The sequence below is a fragment of the Drosophila subpulchrella genome, unplaced genomic scaffold, assembly GCF_014743375.2.
Source record: "Drosophila subpulchrella strain 33 F10 #4 breed RU33 unplaced genomic scaffold, RU_Dsub_v1.1 Primary Assembly Seq56, whole genome shotgun sequence".
Taxonomy (NCBI): Eukaryota; Metazoa; Arthropoda; class Insecta; order Diptera; family Drosophilidae; genus Drosophila; species Drosophila subpulchrella.
The window spans coordinates 215,612-235,212 of NW_023665693.1; positions in this window are offsets into that span (position 1 = coordinate 215,612).

The following is a 19,601-nucleotide window of genomic DNA, read 5'->3' on the forward strand; positions in this document are numbered from 1 at the left end:
GAACCCCAATAAAATAAATCTTACAAGTTAATTTTTTTTTTGCCCTAGAACGTATAACTGGTAAATTGTCTAAGATCTCTCCTTTCCACAAACGGGTCATAAACATGTCATAAAAGGGATTCAAGCAAGAGCTACCCGAACATGCGCACCTGTCCATTACCTGACCGGAAATAAAGGGACGCATACAAAGGTATTGAAATTAGTTTTCTGGCTCCATTCCGGCGATATGCATAGAAGAGCCAGGCGCACGTTTCCGACGTCAATTCAGGATTACAACATGTAAAGTGTTCACCAAAATTCGTAGTTTTGAGATCATGTCCACCTCGATTCATGAACATAGTTTTTTGTGTTTAGAAGGTATTGCAAATACTGACCATTTATCTGTCCTTTAAATTATTTAATAAATTGGTAAATTTGCTCTTAAAACTTCATTTGGTTAATTTTGTTTTCTTGCACATCCTTACACATCTACTCTTAGCTTTCAAATAATGTGTAAAAATTATTTAATTGTTATGGAGCTACTTTAAAAAAATGTCAAAAAATTGTATGCATTGTTAAGAATACAAACCCCGCCCTTAAGGTGTGTATCACAACAGGGAAACCGGTTTCCTTTAAACCTGCTTAATGACGGACGGCCCATTTCCCCGATATTAATGAGTTGACGACTCCCAAAAAAACGTATGTAGAAAACGTTTTTTTTCCACACCTTTACAAATAATTTGTTTTCCGCTTATAATTGTCCTTAGACACTTTGGAGTTTGTGGAAAACTGTTTTCTACATCGTTCCAAAAACTGTTGTGATGTGTATTGGTTAACCAAATTGCAGTCTTTCGAGATTTTGAACTTAGCAAAGTAAAATCATATGGTGGTTCAATTAAAAAACAAGGAAGAACGCTATAGTCGAGTACCTCGACTATCAGATACCCGTTACTCAGCTAAAGGGACCAAAGGAAAATGGAGATATGCAAGCTGCAAAACGAGATTGAAATGCGCCACCTACCGGCGGTAGACAGACTTAAGCGATGTGGGCGGGCGTTAGAGTGGGCGTGGCAAAGTTTTTTTTGGATCAATCGATAGGTATTGACGAGACCAATACACTTCAGTTAAAATTTTGTATCTAGCATGAAAATTGAGGGCGCCACAGGCTTGGGCGGCTTGTGGGCGTTAGAGTGGGCGTGGCATATCCGCGTAATAAACATGCGATGCGCTCAAGCCTACGGAATCTAGATCTGAGATCCCATTTCTCTATCGTTGATACTTTCCGAGATATCTGCGTTCATATTTACGTTTTTTTGAAGTTTTTGGGCGGTTTGTGGGCGTGGCAAACTTTTTTTTGGTTCAATCGATAGGTATTAATAAGAACAATACATTTCAGTTAAAATTTTTATTCTAGCATCAAAACTGTAGGAGCCACAGTTTTGGGCGGTTTTTGGGCGTTAGAGTGGGCGTAGCACTCTGCTGAAACAAACTTGCGCTGCGTAAGAAGCTCAGAAATCCGCACGCCAAATCTCAATAGCCTAGCTCTCATAGTTTCCGAGATCTCAGCGTTCATCCGGACGGGCAGACAGACAGACAGGCGGACATGGCTAGATCTATTCGGCTAGTGATCCTGATCAAGAATATATATACTTTATGGGGTCGGAAACGCTTCCTTCTGCCTGTTACATACTTTCCGACGAATCTAATATACCCTTTTACTTACGAGTAACGTGTATAACTATTGTTCAAGTTTGAATCTTTTTCGAATACAATTATTTTTATTATCAAAGAAACCTTGAACATCAATCGAAACAGTATCTTTTAACATATTTCTAGTGTTAAACAACTCGTTGTACAAGTCCGTTTAATGGGTTATATTCAACTAAACGGTCATGTATGAGGAGACAGTAAGCTTGGGTATTTTCATGACTTGGTGTCTTCAGTTCTATTGAAATTCTCACATCAATAGGACCAGTTTTCACTGATTCGTTTTGATATGAAAGATCAACCACAATAATAGGGGCCTTCAATTATATTCATTTTGGGTCAAAAATGGTTGTGATTCACGATTATAACTGAGCATACTGATTCTTACTACAATCAACATTCAGATTATCATATGGATATGACTCAGAATTCAAGTGAACTTTCAAGCTTGATAAATTATTTGTGATAAGTTCTCCATCAAGTATAAGTCCAATTATTACAAATCTTGTTTCTTCGCGGTTAGCCGACAATTTCACATTCAAGTTGTGTTGACTCCGGAATGCGATTGGTAGGTTTGCACCACTTTTAATAATATCGTACATCTAAGTTTTTGCAAAATCGCTCGGAGTTACAAGGGGAATTTTCCAGGTTATATTTGTCATTTCCAGTTTACAAGTTTTGTTCATTTCTGATTTGTTAAAACACATCGCAAAGATTCTTAGTTAGCATCAACACTAGTTCATGTTTACATTTTAACAAAACTTTTTTTATAATCCTCAGCAAATCCCAATACATTTTTTAATGGTGCAGCAAAGTTGAAGTGGGTTCCCGTAGAAATTTCGTCTCCACTGCTCCATCCAGAATTTAATAGATTTTGACTTTGAAGATTATCCAGAGAGAGAGAGAGACAAATTTTTTAGGGTATGACTACTACCGACATGGACTTGACACGTTGGACACGTTGTATTTAGTTGTTACCTAGCAGTATTTTGATGGTTACTTTCTGTGTAGTCTTGTTTTTGGATGGTTACTTTGTGTATAGTACCTGTACAGTACTGGGTTTTGGAAGGTTACTATCTGTACAGTATCTGTAAAGTACTTGGTTTTAGATGGTAACTAACTGTTAACAAGTGTTATGAGTTGTTAACTATCTTATTAAAAATTATCAGATGTGTTAGCCAAACAGACTTGCCGTGAACTATCATTACATGACCGTCATCAAAGTCACATGCCCAAGACGCAAGGCGCAGGACGACTGAAAAGATCATACATCTGAAGACCATTGATAAGGGATGAAGTTACGACCGTGCAATAACTCGCAAATAGCCGACGTACCTCATTGCATAAAATACTTTCCCTTCATTTGTACCCGTAGTTTTAATTGCAGTCAGAAAAAAATTTTTTTAGGATCATTTAATTTTTTTATTTATTTTATTATTGTAAAAATGTTTCAATAAATTCATAATTAATTATATATTATATATAAAAAAAAATCACCTCTTAACGAGGTAAAAAGTAGTGGCGAACGCGCCTTTAACAAAAATTTCTGATATCAACAATTGTGACGAAAAACTATATTACATTCGATAAAATAAATAAACTATATTAAATTTATGATTTCGGTCCGCAACACTAAATATTTATTTTCCTACTCGTAAATTTTCTGTTGTAGCGTGCCGAATACATAAATTTAATATAGTTTATTTATTTTATCGATTGTAATATCATTTTTCGTCACAATTGTTGATATCAGAAATTTTTGTTAAAGGCGCGCTCGCCACTACTTTTTACCTCGTTAAGAGAAGTTTTTGTTTGATATCAGAAGTTTTTTTTGCACAAGAGTATAAGTACCCCAATCAATAACAAGTTTTATCTCTTCAATAACCTATTTTAATAGCTCAAGTTTGGAATCTCAAGGGCTGTAAAGGTTCAGATTCCAAGAGAAATCTGTCGTTTCTTACATTTCCCGCCGAACTAGCGGGTTTTTCCAAAGTGTTAGAACAAATAGATCAAGTTTTCTATTTCGACTAGCTTCATGCAAGTAAAGGACCCTAAAGCCATGACAGATTTTGCGTTGGAAAAAACTAATAAGAATATTTTTCATCAAATAGGTTTTTTTCTTGTTTATTCCAATTAGTATGAAGTATTTCGTATACGGAGCTGAAACGAGTTGCACTTTTTATCGCTTAATATCTTCCAAACGGCAATTTTTAGGGCAAAAAGTGTTATAGATCAAAAGTTGAGGAATCTCAAGGGCTATGATTTCAAATTTAAAAAGAAATTGTTCGACTCAATTTTGAGAAAATAGTCAAAAAGTGGTTCTAAAAATAACTTTTTGTCATAACTCTAAATCTATTATATTCAGACAATTTAACTATGTGAAGAATATCTAGCAAATTAAATTATCTTTTCAGAGATGTATAGCACGTTTCTGTAGCATTGGTTGTTTAGATACTATAGGCATTTAAAATCTGTTTTTTTTTTTGATTTTCCGCTAAACTAGCGGGTTTTTCCAAAAGTCGTAGAACAAAGGCTTTCTACTTCAAGCTACTTAATACACCCACAGGGTTTCCAAAACCCTAAATCTAAGATGGGATGCATACAAACCCACAAACAAAGGGACAAACATTTTCATTTTGGGATGAAGAAGAAAATCCTGTTTCTTGAATTACTTTTGAACGGGACATCGGATTTCAACAAATGAGAAGTCATTCGACGCGTATTCTAAGTAAGAATAAAACTAGCTAAACAGACGGGGGCTTTTATCCCCACCGTATCCAGCAGCTCCAATTTTCAAAATTTTTACTTTTACACTTTCATCGCTTTTTCTCCCAAACAAATCTACATTTCGAAAGTCTTGGTATGCAATCTTCTAAGTTTTTGCGATACCTTTCGATTGGTGTATCACTCGTTACGATCGAATAAGAACATTTTTCATCAAATTGGTTTTTTCTTTTGTGTTCCAATAAGTATGAAGTATTTCGTATGCGGAGCTGAAACGAGTTGCACTTTTTATCGCTTAATATCTTCCAAACGGTAATTTTTAGGGCAAAAAGTGTTATAGATCAAAAGTTGAGGAATCTCAAGGAATTCCAGGACCTTTGAGGTTACGGTAACATGAGAATACCAAGTCCTTTTGTGTCGGAAAATTCCACGGGCTGGACCTTCGGGCGTGGCCGCAGCCGGGTTCTATCGTACGTGGCCGAGGTATGAGTCCCGCGAGGCCAAAAATTCCACGAGACCTTCGGGCGAAGCCACACGGCTTGTCTTTTCTTTTCGTATAAGCTCACGCTGTTTTATTTGTCGTGTTTAATTGTTCCTGGGTTTCACTGCGCCGATTACACTGATTCACTAACCTTACTTCCTACCGACCGAGCTTTCTTTTTCCGCGTGTTTCCCTTTTTTTCTTCTTTCGTCCGCGTGCGCGACCGTTCACCTCGAGGTACCAGAGCAGAGAGAGAGCGGAAACCGTCGTGTGGCCCTCTCATCCCTTTTCCCTTTGCCTTGCCAGATCGGTTTGGTATTTTCTCTATTTTCTAGTATTTTTCCCTATGGTTGCCACCTCGGGTGGATGGTGCGGAACCAAACTTGAACTATTTCGGTTTTGCACCCGAAAATCCATATGTTCGCTTTCCACTTGCTAAATCATAATCCTTCATTTTATATCTTTTACTTACTAATGATAATAATGCCAACCTTAGATAACTACTGCTTATAAATATATTGTGGCGGTCTAGCCGTCAGGCAGGATCGTCACATCCCCCCCCCCCCCTTTCCTACCGGGGGCTGATGATGAGCCGTCCGTACCATCCGACATCTCGATGACTTCATCCATCTGAAAACGGAGACTAAGCTTATAGATACGAGACCCTTGTTGTTCAAGGTCCCTACCTATCGGTGCAGTGAAACCTCGACTTAGAATACTTAGATAATAACATTGTGTGTTCGTACAATTCAACTTAGGAATTACCGTGCGAACCTCTACCCTGCTTAACCTCTCGTGTCGCCTCTCAGGGCAGTCCCGTGCATTGCCAAAGTCCTCAAAGTAATAGGGTTTCAGCTGGCTGATGTTGGCAGAGCGCGAACTTCTTTCCCCTGGGCGTCGCAACAGAACCAGGTTAGGGGATATGAACCTCGTTACGGTGTAGGGACCGTCATATTTGGAGGCCAATTTGGCGGTGAAACCTTCGGCCGCCTTTGAGAGAGGATGTTGGCGTAGCCACATCTTGTCACCGAGCTCCGGTCTCCACTCACGGCGTCGAAGGTTGTAATGGCATGCTTGCTCTTGGGAAGCACGTTGGAGGTTGGATCTGACAATATCGAAGATTCCTCTGAGTTGGAGCGCTTTTCCTGCGGGGTCCATAGATATCACCGCTGATCCAGGGGTGACCTCGTCGTATAACATAGTAGGGAGTCTGGGCTCGCGTCCTTGCGTCAGGAAGGCGGGACTATATCCCGTAGAGTTCGAAACACTTGCGTTGATGGCGAGCGCTATTTCCGGTAATAGCTAGTCCCAGGAACTTTGGTCTCCCTCGGTGAGTTGGATTCGTCCTCTCGGTAGGGTTCTCCTGTGGACAGTATGGGGCAGTATATTGGATTTCTACCCCTATGTGGAAGTACTCTTTCAAGATGAGGCTGGTAAATTGAGTACCGTTATCGCAGACGAACTACCGAGGGATGCCGACTCGGCCCAGTATCCGTTCCCGGAATGCCTTCTGAACTTGGGCGGCGGTTGCTTTCCGTAACGGGATCAACTCCACCCACTTAGAAAAGACGTCATGAAATACGAGGAGCATGGTGTTCCCGCGTACCGACCGGGGTAGCGGGCCGACAAAGTCTGCGCATAAAACGTCAAACGGTTCGCTTGTTATGCGGGTTAACATTTTGCTTGCCGCTTTCGTGTGGGCGGTTTTGAACTTCTGGCACGACTTGCAGCGCTGGACGTAACGCTTCGCGTCTCTAAACATGCCGGGCCAGAAATACCTCTGAGATAGTCGAGAAACGGTCTTTCGGACGCCCAGATGTCCAGCCGTGGGCGCCTCGTGTCATTCTTGGAGGACTCGGACTCTATTTGAACTAGGGACACACAGTTTCCACGGGAAGTAGTCCTGGTCATCAGCTCTGTGTCCCAAATTCCGGTATAGTTGCCCATTTTCCATCATGTAGTCTGAGAACCTCTCGGGGTATTCTTTTATCTTAACTCGCATACCTTGGATCCATGTACAGGGTGTGTCCACTTCGGCCATCTGTTGCAAGACTCCACAGGGTTGCCGGGATAACGCGTCCGCCACCACGTTCAATTTGCCTCGACGGTACCGCACGTCGAACTGGAACTGTTGCAACTCCAGCGCACATCTTGCTACCCGACCGGAGGGACTTTCGATGGAGTTCAACCATTTGAGGGCTAGGTGGTCGGTAACCACCTCAAACCGATACCCTTCCAAGTAGCACCGCATTTTTCTGATAGCCCATATGATGGCCAGACACTCCTTTTCCGTCGTCGTGTAATTGCCCTCCGTGGCTGTGAGTCTCCTGGCCCTGCGACAAGACCGCTCCTAGCCCCACGTCGCTAGTGTCAGTTTGCAACACAAACGTCTTGTCGAAGTCGGGACTTCCTGACACGAGGGCGGTGGTTAACCTTCTTTTTACCTCTTCTAGTGCGTTCTCTTGCTCGGGACCTCATGCCCACTTCCGGCCTTTCTCATTGTCATTGGCTGTACCACGGTTGCGAAGTTAGGGACGAACCGGCGATACCAAGAGGCCATGCCTAGCCACTGTCGGAGCTCCTTGAGACAGGTAGCGGTCTTAAGGTTGGTAATGGCCGTCACTTTCTCCGGGTCGGTCTGGACCCCTTCGGCGCTAATCACGTGGCCCAGGTAAACTAACCTTCGCCTGAAGAACGCGCACTTCTTTGGGTTCACCTTCAGGTTCGCCCTCCGCAGCCTACGGAAGACTACGCCCAGATTGGCCAAATGTTGTTCCTCCGTGGCGCCTATAACGATGATATCGTCCAAATAGGCGAAGGCGAACGGCTCCATGTCCGCACCAATCACGCTGTCCAAGGCGGGCTGGAAGGTTGCGCTGGCCGAGTGAAGTCCGAAGGGCATGACCTTCCACTGGTATAGGCCTCTGCCCGGAACGGTGAAGGGCTTGACGTAGTTTTTCCAGGATGTGGTTGATCCTGGGGACGGGGTACGCGTCGGGCACTGAGTGAGCGTTCAATTGTCTATAATCAACGCACATGCGCCATTTACCCGTCTTCTTTTTGACCAACACTATGGGTGCGCTATGCGGGCTCCGTGAAGGTTCGAAGGCGTCTTCTCGGAGTGGTTCATCCACTTGGGCGTCGATCACGCTCTGCATTGCCGGATTCCTTGGGTAGTACCTTTGTTTCAAGGATTTATCGTCTCGCATTATAGTCCGATGCTCCGCCACGTGTGATACACCTCGAAGCTCCTTGAAGAGCTTCAGCTCTCGGGTGATGAATTCCCGCTGGTCGGGTCTTAGGTCATCCTCTTTCGTCATTGATTCTCCATCCTCTGCTTCTTTGATTTCGTCCGGCGGAAAGTCCTCCAATGCTCTTCCCGGTTCGTCGTACCTCCTGATCTCGTCTCCTCCGTGGTCGTCCTTTCGTTCTCCTGATGGGGTCATCTGCCGCATGATCCGGTTGTGCGCGGGGACCTCACTCTGCTCTGTATACATAGTGTCCTTATCATCGGATTCCTGCTTTCCTAGAACTGTCGTTCTCCTTTTTTCAAGTACTTCCGGGCTCGTATCCTCTGAGGACATCCGGTCGACTTTACTTGGCCGCAGTCGGGGGTATTCCGCCGACGGGCTCAATTTTACCTTTAAGGTGGCTTCTCCGCACTGTATCTGTGTTCCCATCGCCGCCAAGAAGTCCATGCCAAATATCACGCGATCCAGCATGGTTGGCATCACCAAGAATGGCGTCCACATAGCTTCTTCACTGCCAGGCTTGACAGATCAGCTAACGCTATCGTAGTGATGATCTCTGGCATCTCCTCCGGTCTCGCTACCATACGAACGTATCCTTCGCTCGCAAAGCTCCTTGACGCTCCCGTATCCACCGTGGCGTCCACCCATCGACCTCTGATCTGCACGGTAGCAGTGATCAGGCCGTTGCTTATCCTTAGGGGTGGGTTCCCTGATGTCGGGCTGCGACTTCGCTCGTCTCCGCTGCGCCCGCATCTCGGCGAAGACGTTGTTCGTTTCCCGAGGTATCTCGGCGACAACAATCGACAGTCAATATATTCCTAAGACCACAGTCCAAACAAAAGTTCAGGCGTGGATTTGTACAACCCCGTCTAAAGTGGCCAACTTCTCCGCAGCTGCTACAAGCTCGCTGGACGTCGATGTTCGATAGGGGCTGTCTGATCATTCGATGAGTTGCATTCCCTCCTTGAATTGGTACCTCTGGGCTTCGAAAGGGGTTCGGCGTCCGACGAGGGTTGGTCTTATCTCGCTCCGTAGCCCCCATGCTAGGAATGCCTGCGCGACTCGACGTCAGCTGTCTCACACTTTCGTATTCCGTCGCCATGCGGGTTAATTGTTCCAGCGTCTCGAACTCGTGGCGTCTTATATACAGACGATAGTCTGGTGCCATATTTTCATAGATCCGATAAAGTTCTTCCTCCTTTTGGTATCCGGCTTACTGCATCTTGGTCCTTAACTCGACCAAGTACTCCTTAAATGTCTCATCCAATCCCTAGATATGGGTTCGGATCGCGTCCTCTAGCCGCTCGAAGTAACGTGGGGGCAAGAAGAAACCTAAGAACTCGGCACGAAACTCCGCCCACGTAGCTGAATTTTTTCCATTACCTTGACTTTTGCGCCTGCGTCGAGACATTGTTGCAATCCCTTGAACATCACAATTTGTTTTGTTGGTAACAGGTTTAAATGGTTCGCAAATAAAACATACTTTCTTAATAATATTTTTTTGACTTTTTTTTTAAGGAATAATATTCCATGAACTTTTTCCATTAGCAACCTGCGTCGAGGCATTTTAGCAACCACCACCTTTTTATACCTGTTACTCGTAGAGTAAAAGGGTATACTAGATTCGTCGGAAAGTATGAAACAGGCAGAAGGAATCGTTTCCGACCCCATAAAGTATATATATATATGATCAGGATCACTAGCCGAGTCGATCTAGCCATGTCCGTCTGTCCGTATGAACGCTGAGATCTCGGAAACTATAAAAGCTACAATACTGGGATTAGGCACGCAGATTCCTGAGATTCCTGCGCAGCGCAAGATTGTTTCAGCAGAGTGCCATGCCCACTCTAACGCCCACAAGCCGCCCAAAACTGTGCATCCTACAGTTTTGATGCTGGAATAAAAATTTTAATTGAAATGTATTGTTCTCATCAACACCTATCGATTGACCTAAAAAAAAGATTACCCCGCCCACTCTAATGCGCATAACGCTTAAATCTGTCTACCGCCGGTAGGTGGCGCATTTCAATCTCGCTTTCCTGCTTGCATAACTCCATTTCCCTTTGGTCCCTTTAGAGTAACGGGTATCTGATAGCCGAGGTACTTGAATATAGCGTTCTTCCTTGTTTCATTGTAGGTAACCAACTTGACTCTGGGGTTATGGTACGGTTAGCAATGGGTGGTTTGCTTAATGGGATTCGAATTATCGGTGACAAATTTATAAGTGAAAGCCACAGACATTTTGGACAAAGGATACAATTGGTCATTTAGGTGTGGGTACACACATTCTTTATGGTAATAGAAAATGGGATATTCACAGTGTTTTTGTTTTTACTTTATTAGGCCGGAGCGATTTCAATTACTTTCCCAATTATAGTTAGTTTCAAATAGTTTTGTTTATACCCTTGCAGAGGGTATATTGATTTCAGTCAAAAGTTTACAACGCAGTGAAGGAGACGTTTCCGACCCCATAAAGTATATATATTCTTGATCAGCATGACTAGACGAGTCGATCTAGCCATGTCCGACTGTCCGTCTGTCCGTCCTTTTCTACGCAAACTAGTCTCTCAGTTTTAAAGCTATCGGGCTGAAACCTTTTCAAAAGTCTTATATCTTTCGCAGGTAGTATATAAGTCGGAACCAGCTGGATCGGACAACTATATCTTATAGCTCCCATAGGAATAATCGGAAAAAAAATGTAAAAAAATGATATCTTTGGTGTTTTTTAACATATTACATCCTTTCCTTGGAAATAACATTTTTTTATAAGTTTTGAATTTCGAATAAAATTTTATCAAAATCGGAAGACTATATCATATAGCTGCCATAGGAACGATCGTAAAATTGGTGGGAAACTAATATGAAACAAATTATAGCTTCGGTGTTCCTTAACATATAACCTCCTACGCTTGGAAATAAAATTTTTTAATTAATTCTGAATTTCGAATTTAGTTTTATCAAAATCGAACGACTATATTATATAGTTGCCATAGGAACGATGGGGAAATTGGTGGGAAAATAATATGAAACAAATTATAGCTTCGGTGTTTTTTATTATATAACCTCCTACGCTTGGAAATAACATTTTTTTATCAATTCTGAATTTGGAACTTAATTTAATAAAAATCGGACGACTATATCATATAGCTGCCATAGGAACGATGGGAAAATTGGTGGGAAAATAATATGAAACAATGTTTGTGCCTAACCGAAGTAGACACTTGCAGGACGATCGCGTCGCGGCAATGGTATCGATGGTTACTGTAATGCCGGACCACAGGCGATGCGGGAACTGCGCTGAGGTTGAGCTAACGTGGTTAGCTGCTAGTTGAGATAGCGTATTACGAGCCCTATTCCTAGAGGTAGGAAGTAGAACCGCGGAGTTATGAGGTGTGTTAATAACTGATTTATTCTTCATTTGATACATTATTATATACTACTTGGAACACGGAAGTTTAGTGTAATGATTAGTGAAGTAAGCTATATTCTAAAGTAGGCCAGGGAATTCTGATTATGGTAGCAGTTTGCGTAGTTGGCTCGGCTGCCACTGCAAAATGTGCTGACTGCATTGGCGACTCAATGTGGCGTTGAGTCGGTGAAACGGTGAGTTAGTGAGACATATAACATGCTGATCAGCAATTCTCATCATACTACTGAGCGCCTGGTACTGTTCCCAACTTGGGTACTGCTTGATTTGTTGGGTGTGGTCATGTTGAGTACCTTTGGGTACGAACATTCTCCCCCCCATTGAGGGGTGCCCTCAATTAAGGCGTGATGTCGGTCAGCCCTTGGCCGAATTGTATAGAAAGCATCTAACAAATCATTGACCGAGGAGGATCCTTCCTTCAACTGCGGCGGTTCCTGTTTGTGATTCAGGTCCTTCACATCTTCTTGATGCTGCTTAACACTCCCCTTTGCGATAAAATTGACATTACCGTGGGGACTGAAATTGTGCCCTCGTAGAACTTGATCATTTGGCACGTCTATGGTATGTGGACCTTCTGCAACAAAACTAAGATATTTCTTGGTTAAGTTTAGAAATGTTGAACAGAAGTCAGACTTCTTGTAGGTTTTAAATTGAGGAGAAGGCGGTTCTATATTAACTGGTTTTTCTCTTGCAGTGTAAAGTGCAGTCAGCTGCAATGAACCATTATATGTATCGGTTGATTCTCGATCGGAAGAGTCAGTGTCGCTAGTTTTTAATTGGCTACATATATCTTCAGGCTCTTTTATTTTATGATCCATCAATGCTACGTTCGTTGAATGAATCCCTTTATTGAGATAACCTGTGATTACATAACCAAGCCTTGTGCCTTGTGCCAAAGGCTTATTAGGTCCTAGTTCAAGAAGTTCACCGGTTATTACAAGAGAATAAACCTCAATCCCCAAAGTTAGGTCAATGGGTCCAGGTTGCCGAAAGTCACGATCTGCTAACGGCAGTCCCTCGGGAATATTAAGATCGGTATCAATCGGTACTGACGGTTGGTCTGTAATGACTGTGGGAATAATAAATACCTCTATTAGTGTTTCAAACCCTGATGTAACTGATGAGAGCTTTAGTGCTGATCTGATTACTGTTGATATTTTTCCTCCGATTCCAGATATTCCAATCGGTGACATTTCCTTAAGAGATAGCAGATCTGCCATCCTCCTTGAGATAAGATTCACCTGTGATTCACCATCTATTACAGCGCGACATGTTTGTAGTTGGCCGTTTGGCCCTTGTAATAAAACCTTGGCGGTCGCGAGCAGCGTATATTGATAGTCGGTACTTGGTGTAACAGTGAATGATGGATGCCGTTGCTGGCAGCCTCGACAAGTGCCTGGTGATCCACAGTTTTCAATCTTATGAGCTGTAGACAAACAATTTGTGCATGCTCCTACTTGAATAATGGCTTGGCGCCGCGTTTTGGGGTCCATTTCCTGGAAGCGGCTACATGCTCTAAAATGATGTGGTCCTAGGTGACAAATCTTATAGCTCTCTTCGTTGTGAACTGACTGATCGCGGAATGTTGCTGTAGGTTGAGCGCTTATTGTCTCCAGCATGCAAACGCGCCGCTCAATAAACGTCAGTACACTCTTTAACGTTGGGATTTCCGTTGGTGCATCCGCTGAATTCTCTAGAGCAGCTAGAGACTGTTGGTCTAGTTTTCTTCTGATAATAAAACCTAGGAGTGCTTATAGCTTCGGTGTTTTTTAACATATAACCTCCTACGCTTGGAAATAACATTTTTTAATTAGTTCTGAGTTTCGAATTTAAGATTATAAAAATCGGACGACTATATCATATGGCTTCCATAGGAACGATCGAAAAATTGGTGGGAAAATAATATGAAACAAATTATAGCTTCGATGTTTTTTGATATATTATCTTATACTATTGGGAATATCATTTTTTGTATTTTTAAATTTAATAATTATAACTGCTAGGGTATACAAACTTCGTCTTGCCGAAGTTAACTTCCTTTCTTGTTTTTTTTTAACATTCATATATTTTGTTCTTCCTAGACATTTTATTGTAGCTAATAACTATAGTTTTATGAAGTAATGCTAGCTATCCTAGTTAAGGATACATTTATTATACTTACATAAGATGAAAGAATATTAAAAAAGGAAATGTTTTATTTATACAATATACTAGTTAAAGTGGAAGATATTATTATACGTTCTTAATATCGGTAGTTTGCTCAAGAAGCAGGAGTAAATATGCAACTTCGCGAACCCACTGGTTTTATTTAAAACATTGCTTAGCCGTCATCTATGTAAATTGTGCGTTTATTTCAAGAGTTTTTCTATTCAACAATGTTACCAACTCCCTCGTTTCACATCTTCCCTATTACATTGGTATCTAGAGTTAGTATTTTATGGTAATCTAGTATTATTTTTAATCTAGTATTTTGTTGTATGATCGTTGCTGGCCAACTTGTAGGGGGTAATTTATTAGCGATTATCAGCTGTGCTACGCCCCTGCTCGCCGCTTTCGATAGTCGGCATCGCAACGACCATAGAAAACAAAACAAACAGTGAGATGACCAAACATCGCCCGAGTTGAAGCGCTATAGGCCTTCAATTAATGGGAAGAGGTGCCAGATGACGTACTGATCGTTTGTATACGCCTTGCTTGGTTTTTACTAGAGCAACGCGCACCTTGCCATCCGATCCGTGCGTTACTTCGGTGACTCTGCCGAGCAGCCACTTCTGGGGCGGTAAATTGTCCTCTTTGATGACGACGATGGTTCCTGGTAGAAGGTTGGCCGATTCCTTTGTCCACTTAACTCTTTGCTGCAGCCCCGCTATGTAGTCACGGGACTAGTCTCGCCAAAACCGTCGCTTGATGGCTGATATAAGCTGCCAGCGTTGTAGATGAGTAAGGTCGTCGTCCGGATGAGGAGGTGCCGATCCTGGGGGTAGAGCAGCGAGCGTGGTGCCTACCAGAAAGTGGGCTGGAGTAATAGCCTCTCCATCGTTAGGGTTGCTGCTGTCAGCTACTAGCGGACGCGAGTTAAGCACTGCTTCCACTTCAACCAGGATCGTCTGGACTTCGTCCTCCTTCAGCAAGGCGGCCCTCAAAAAGAGGTGTTTGGCGGACTTGACGGCGGCCTCCCATAGGCCCCCGAAATGAGGCGACCGGGGTGGAATGAAGATGAACTCAACCTGGTGATGGACGCCGTACGTTCCCAGTGTGCTGCGGACATCGGAGGCCATCTCCTGAAGCAGCCGTAAGGAACCAACAAACAATGAGTTAGAAGTGAGATCCTTCAATAGTTCTAGGTGAACCGCTTTCGTTGAAAAACATATGAATACTGCGACATACATTTTTAAAGCTGCCTTGCCACGCACTCCTAGCGACACTCGGATTTGACCGAAGAGATCGACTCCGCTTATTCTAAAGGGTCGACTGATTCTAACACGGTCAAGAGGCAGGTTCCCATTATTTGCGACATTACCCGTGGCTTATACCGGAAACAGTGCGTGCATCGGCTCACAACAGCACTGCACTCGCGTCGTGCATTGATCAACCAAATTGTCTGCCGAAGCAGGCCGACTAGTGCTCGTGGTCCTGCATGGCAATTAGCATAGTGCAGGTGCTCGATGTACAATTTGACAAAACGATTCCCTTTAGGCATTAATATTGGGAATTCGGCACTGGGTTCTAGATCCGCGTGCGCTAGTCGACCGCCCACTCGCACCAATGTTAAAGTACGGGTTCCGAAAGTTTCGTTGCTGATAAATGGGCTAAGTTTTTGGTAAGAACTGGGTAATGGCAAATTTTTCTTTAACTTATTGAATTCGTCTGCAAACGATTCACGCTGAACAGCCTGCGCGATATAAGAGAACGAAAAACTAAGCTCGGTAGCTGATAGGACGTGGTCGTTCCACAATTTCCAGGCCCTGCCGTAAACAAAACGAAAGATAAATGTTGTAATTCTCACAACCTTCACATAGGAAGAAGAATTTTCAACTACTTGTAGCAGCGGATGATTTGAGACAACAGCAACCGTATGGGCGATTACTGGCGGTTTCATTTCGAGTTGGCTTTCGAGGGGCGTGTCAGCCAAGTGCTGATTAACTGGCCAATGAGTCGAGTCCATGGACAAAAACGAAGTGCCTTCAAACCATAGCGTCGTATCGAGATCTTTGACCGTAGTCCCTCGAGAGGGTAGGTCCGCTGGATTGAAGTTAGTCGGGACGTGTCGCCAGACTGCAGTTGGAGCCAGTTCGTGAATAGCCGAAACCCTATTTGCGACGAATGTTTTAAGTTTTGACAGATGAGTGCGCAACCAAAAGAGAACAACTTCAGAATCCGACCACATAGTAACCTGCTCGACGCGGTAAAGATTAAGCGTTTGCACAGCACTCCATAACTTCGCTAAGAGGTGAGCCGCACAGAGTTCTAGTCGTGGAATACGAAGTCTATTGATCGGTGCTACCCTGGATTTGGCTGTTAGCAACCTAACTTTTAACCCCTCTGAGGTCACTGACCTTACGTACAGACAACAACCGTAAGCATCTTCTGACGCGTCCGCAAATCAGTGGATTTGATAAGTGCCGCCAAACTGAGTTCCGACATGCCGAGGGATGTTTAACGTTTCTAAATCTGTAAAGCAAGATGACACCGTCTTCCAACGATGCAGTACGTCGGCGGGTATTTCGTCGTCCCATCCAATTTGTAGCGACCAGAGTTTTTGAATTAATATCTTTGCAAGGGTAACGATAGAGCAAATGAGTCCTAACGGATCGAACAGCCGCGCTGCAAATGAAAGCATGGATCGCTTTGTGGGTGGGTCTTTAAGCTGTAGATTCTGGGCGTTGAATTTGAACGTATCCTGTTTTGGACTCCAAGTGAGACCCAAAGTTTTCGTATCGGCGTCTTCTCCAATAAGGACTTCTGACTCGGCGACCTGTCGTTCGTTGGGGGTACAATTCGACGCCCACTTAGCCAAGACGAGCCCTGCGGAATCTAAAATCTCTGTGATTTCCCCTCGCAATTTCCTTAACTCACGGATGGAATCGGCCCCTGTTAACAAGTCATCGACGTAAAAATCATTTGCTAGAGCCTGTGAAGCTAAGGGAAGAGAATCGGAGTAGATCTCGCTAAGCTGCTTCAAACACCGTATTGCAAGGAAAGGAGCACTTGCCGTACCATACGTAACGGTGTTAAGTCGATAAATTTGTAGAGGGTCTTGCGGGGTCTCACGCCATACAATTAACTGGAACTTTCTATGGGCCTCATCTAATACCACTTGTCTGTACATTTTAGTAATGTCTGCCGACATAGCAAATTTATGGAACCGGAATTTAAGCAGCGTGGCATACAGGCAAGGCTGAATTGTTGGCCCTACCAAGAGAATTTCATTCAATGAAATTTGGGAAGTGGTTTTGCATGACGCGTCGAATACGACTCTTAATTTAGTCGAAGAGCTTTCAGGTCGGAGATCGCACTGATACGGTATAAAATAATGAGGCTCGTTGGGTATCCTATTATCTGTAGCCTCCATGTGATCGAGAGCTAAGTATTCCTTCATAAACTGGATACACAACGAATGATTTGTTGGGTTCCCTTTCATACGCCGTTCTAAGGACAGAAACCGTCGTCGTCCAGTTTCATACGAGGAACCGAGACACGAAGGACTCGATTTGAAAGGCAGGCTAACTACAAATTCTCATGTAGAGTCACGCGAGACGGTGCTAGCAAACGATTTTTCACTCAACACTTGAACAGGGGTATAGAGCTGCGATTTTGTTAAATCGGGCATTCTTTCAATTTCCCAGAGCTTCCTTAGCGTGTGATCCAAATTGTTGTCCTCAGTAGCTACTAGAGTGGAGTATGAGATACATCGTGCGGGCGGATTTTCTTTATAGGTCCCTGACGCTACCCAGCCAAAGACAGTATTTTGTAGAGTTGGACCTGAGTGCTTGTGACGTATTTGTCCTTCCCTAAGCAAGTCGAAAAACAACTCAGCGCCGATCAGCATGTCGACGCGTTTGGGCTTGTAAAAGTAAGGGTCTGCTAAGGAGATATCATTACGAATCCAATCGGAAGATATTGCGGTTGCTTCTGGACGATACCCTGAGATCGACGGTAAAATTATGCATTCAACTGCCGCTTCAAAGGAGTTTAATCGCGAACCAATTGTCGCCTGGACTGCGAAGCTAGCTGAACACGCGGAATTCCCAATGCCTGAGAATTTAGCCTCATGCCGGTACCGTTTTAATTGCAGATTATTTACTAATTCCTCCGTAATAAAATTAACGTGTGACCCTGAGTCTAGCAAAATCCTAGCGCACAGTTTGGCTTCTGACTGACTTTGAACCTCGACAAGGGCCGTTGCAAGTAAGACGTGATCTACCTTTTGGGGCATAGGCTGACTAATCGAGGCACTTAGTGACTGTTGGGCTACCTGATTGTCAATAGGCGATGACAATTGATTGCCCGACGGTACTTGGGAGGTTGAGGTATACCGATGCAGAAGTGTGTGATGAGCCTCCGTACAAATTCGACAACGAGATGACTGGCATGTTGCGACACTATGTCCTCTGCGTAGACAATTGATGCAAAATGGTGCATTCTTTGCGAACTTGAACCGAGCTTCTACCGAGATATTAGCGTAAGATGTACAACTCTGAATGAAATGGCTGTCTGACTTGCAGAAGCAACATTTAGACTTAAGTTCTTCGACAGGTCGGGAAACTTCTAATACCGCTTTGCTATATCTGGACTTGTTCCCTAGCTGTCCCTGTTACGGAGCTTTTCTGCCTGTCGTGGATTCCTCAGCCGCTAAGTGTTGGTATCGTTTATTAAGCGCCTCTGAGCAATCTTTCCATAACGGAATAGAATCGTAACTAAGTTGCTCTTCCCATCGCGACCGCGTTTTGGGATCTACTCTAGACATGACGACATGAATTATCATTGCGTTGGCGAGAGTTTTCTCGTTGCCGAGCGAGAGAAGAGATTCATATATAGCAGTTACAGTGTCGATAAGGGATCGCAACGCCGAGGCGGATGGCGCTTGCATTGTTGGGACTTCAAACAATCGAGAGACACTTTTAAAGTATATTAGGCACGGATTATCATAAACCCTGACCAAGGCCGCATGGGCCTTTGCGTAATTTGCTTCTGTGATCTGGTAAGCCTTTACTGTTCCTAAGGCTTCCTTCTCTAAACAGGATAACAGATGATTAAACTTTTCAACATTTGATAGAGATTCGTCATCGTGAACTAAGCTGTTAAATAAACCTATAAAATTTTTGAACTCGGCATAGTTGCCGTCGAATTTTGGGAGTTTCATTTGTGGTAGTATTCTGCTGTGACTTGCTGAAGAATTTAAACTACTATTATTTGCGAAGGTAGAATGATTTCTTTCTCCTTCGGGCCGGTTACAATTTGACATTATTAATGCCTTTGCGGATACACATAATTCTTCTAACTCCTCTCTACATGCTAATTCATTATTAATTGCCTCTAATTGTTGTTGCAACTCGAACGCCTTTTCGATGTATCCATTTAAAATACCTAAACGACATTCCATTTCGCACGCATTAGGGGGAGTTACTTGACCACGAACTGTGGCCTCAATTCTAATTATATGATTCTTATTCCGCTCAAGCTGTTCCAGCAATTCGTTTGTGTCGTCCTCCGCTGAGGGAGTTCTGCCTAAACGTTTCCGACTTCCACCCATTGTGACTAGCAACTTCCCGTTTTAAGATTATTTCTAATAAGCAAATGCCAATGCAATGCTGCTGGCAGCGATAGAATGTCTGCACTGTCCCACCGTACTAAAATTCTCTGCCAGGCTATGCGCGATTGGAGCAAGGAAAGCGAAAAGACCGATACAGATTAAGCAAGACCGATTGTGTGTGTGTGTATGTGTTGGGTATGGGCCTTTGTGTGTGTATGTGACTGAAAGCCAAGTGAATTATGATATGTGTTTGTGCAAGTGATGGAAATAAAGTTTGCA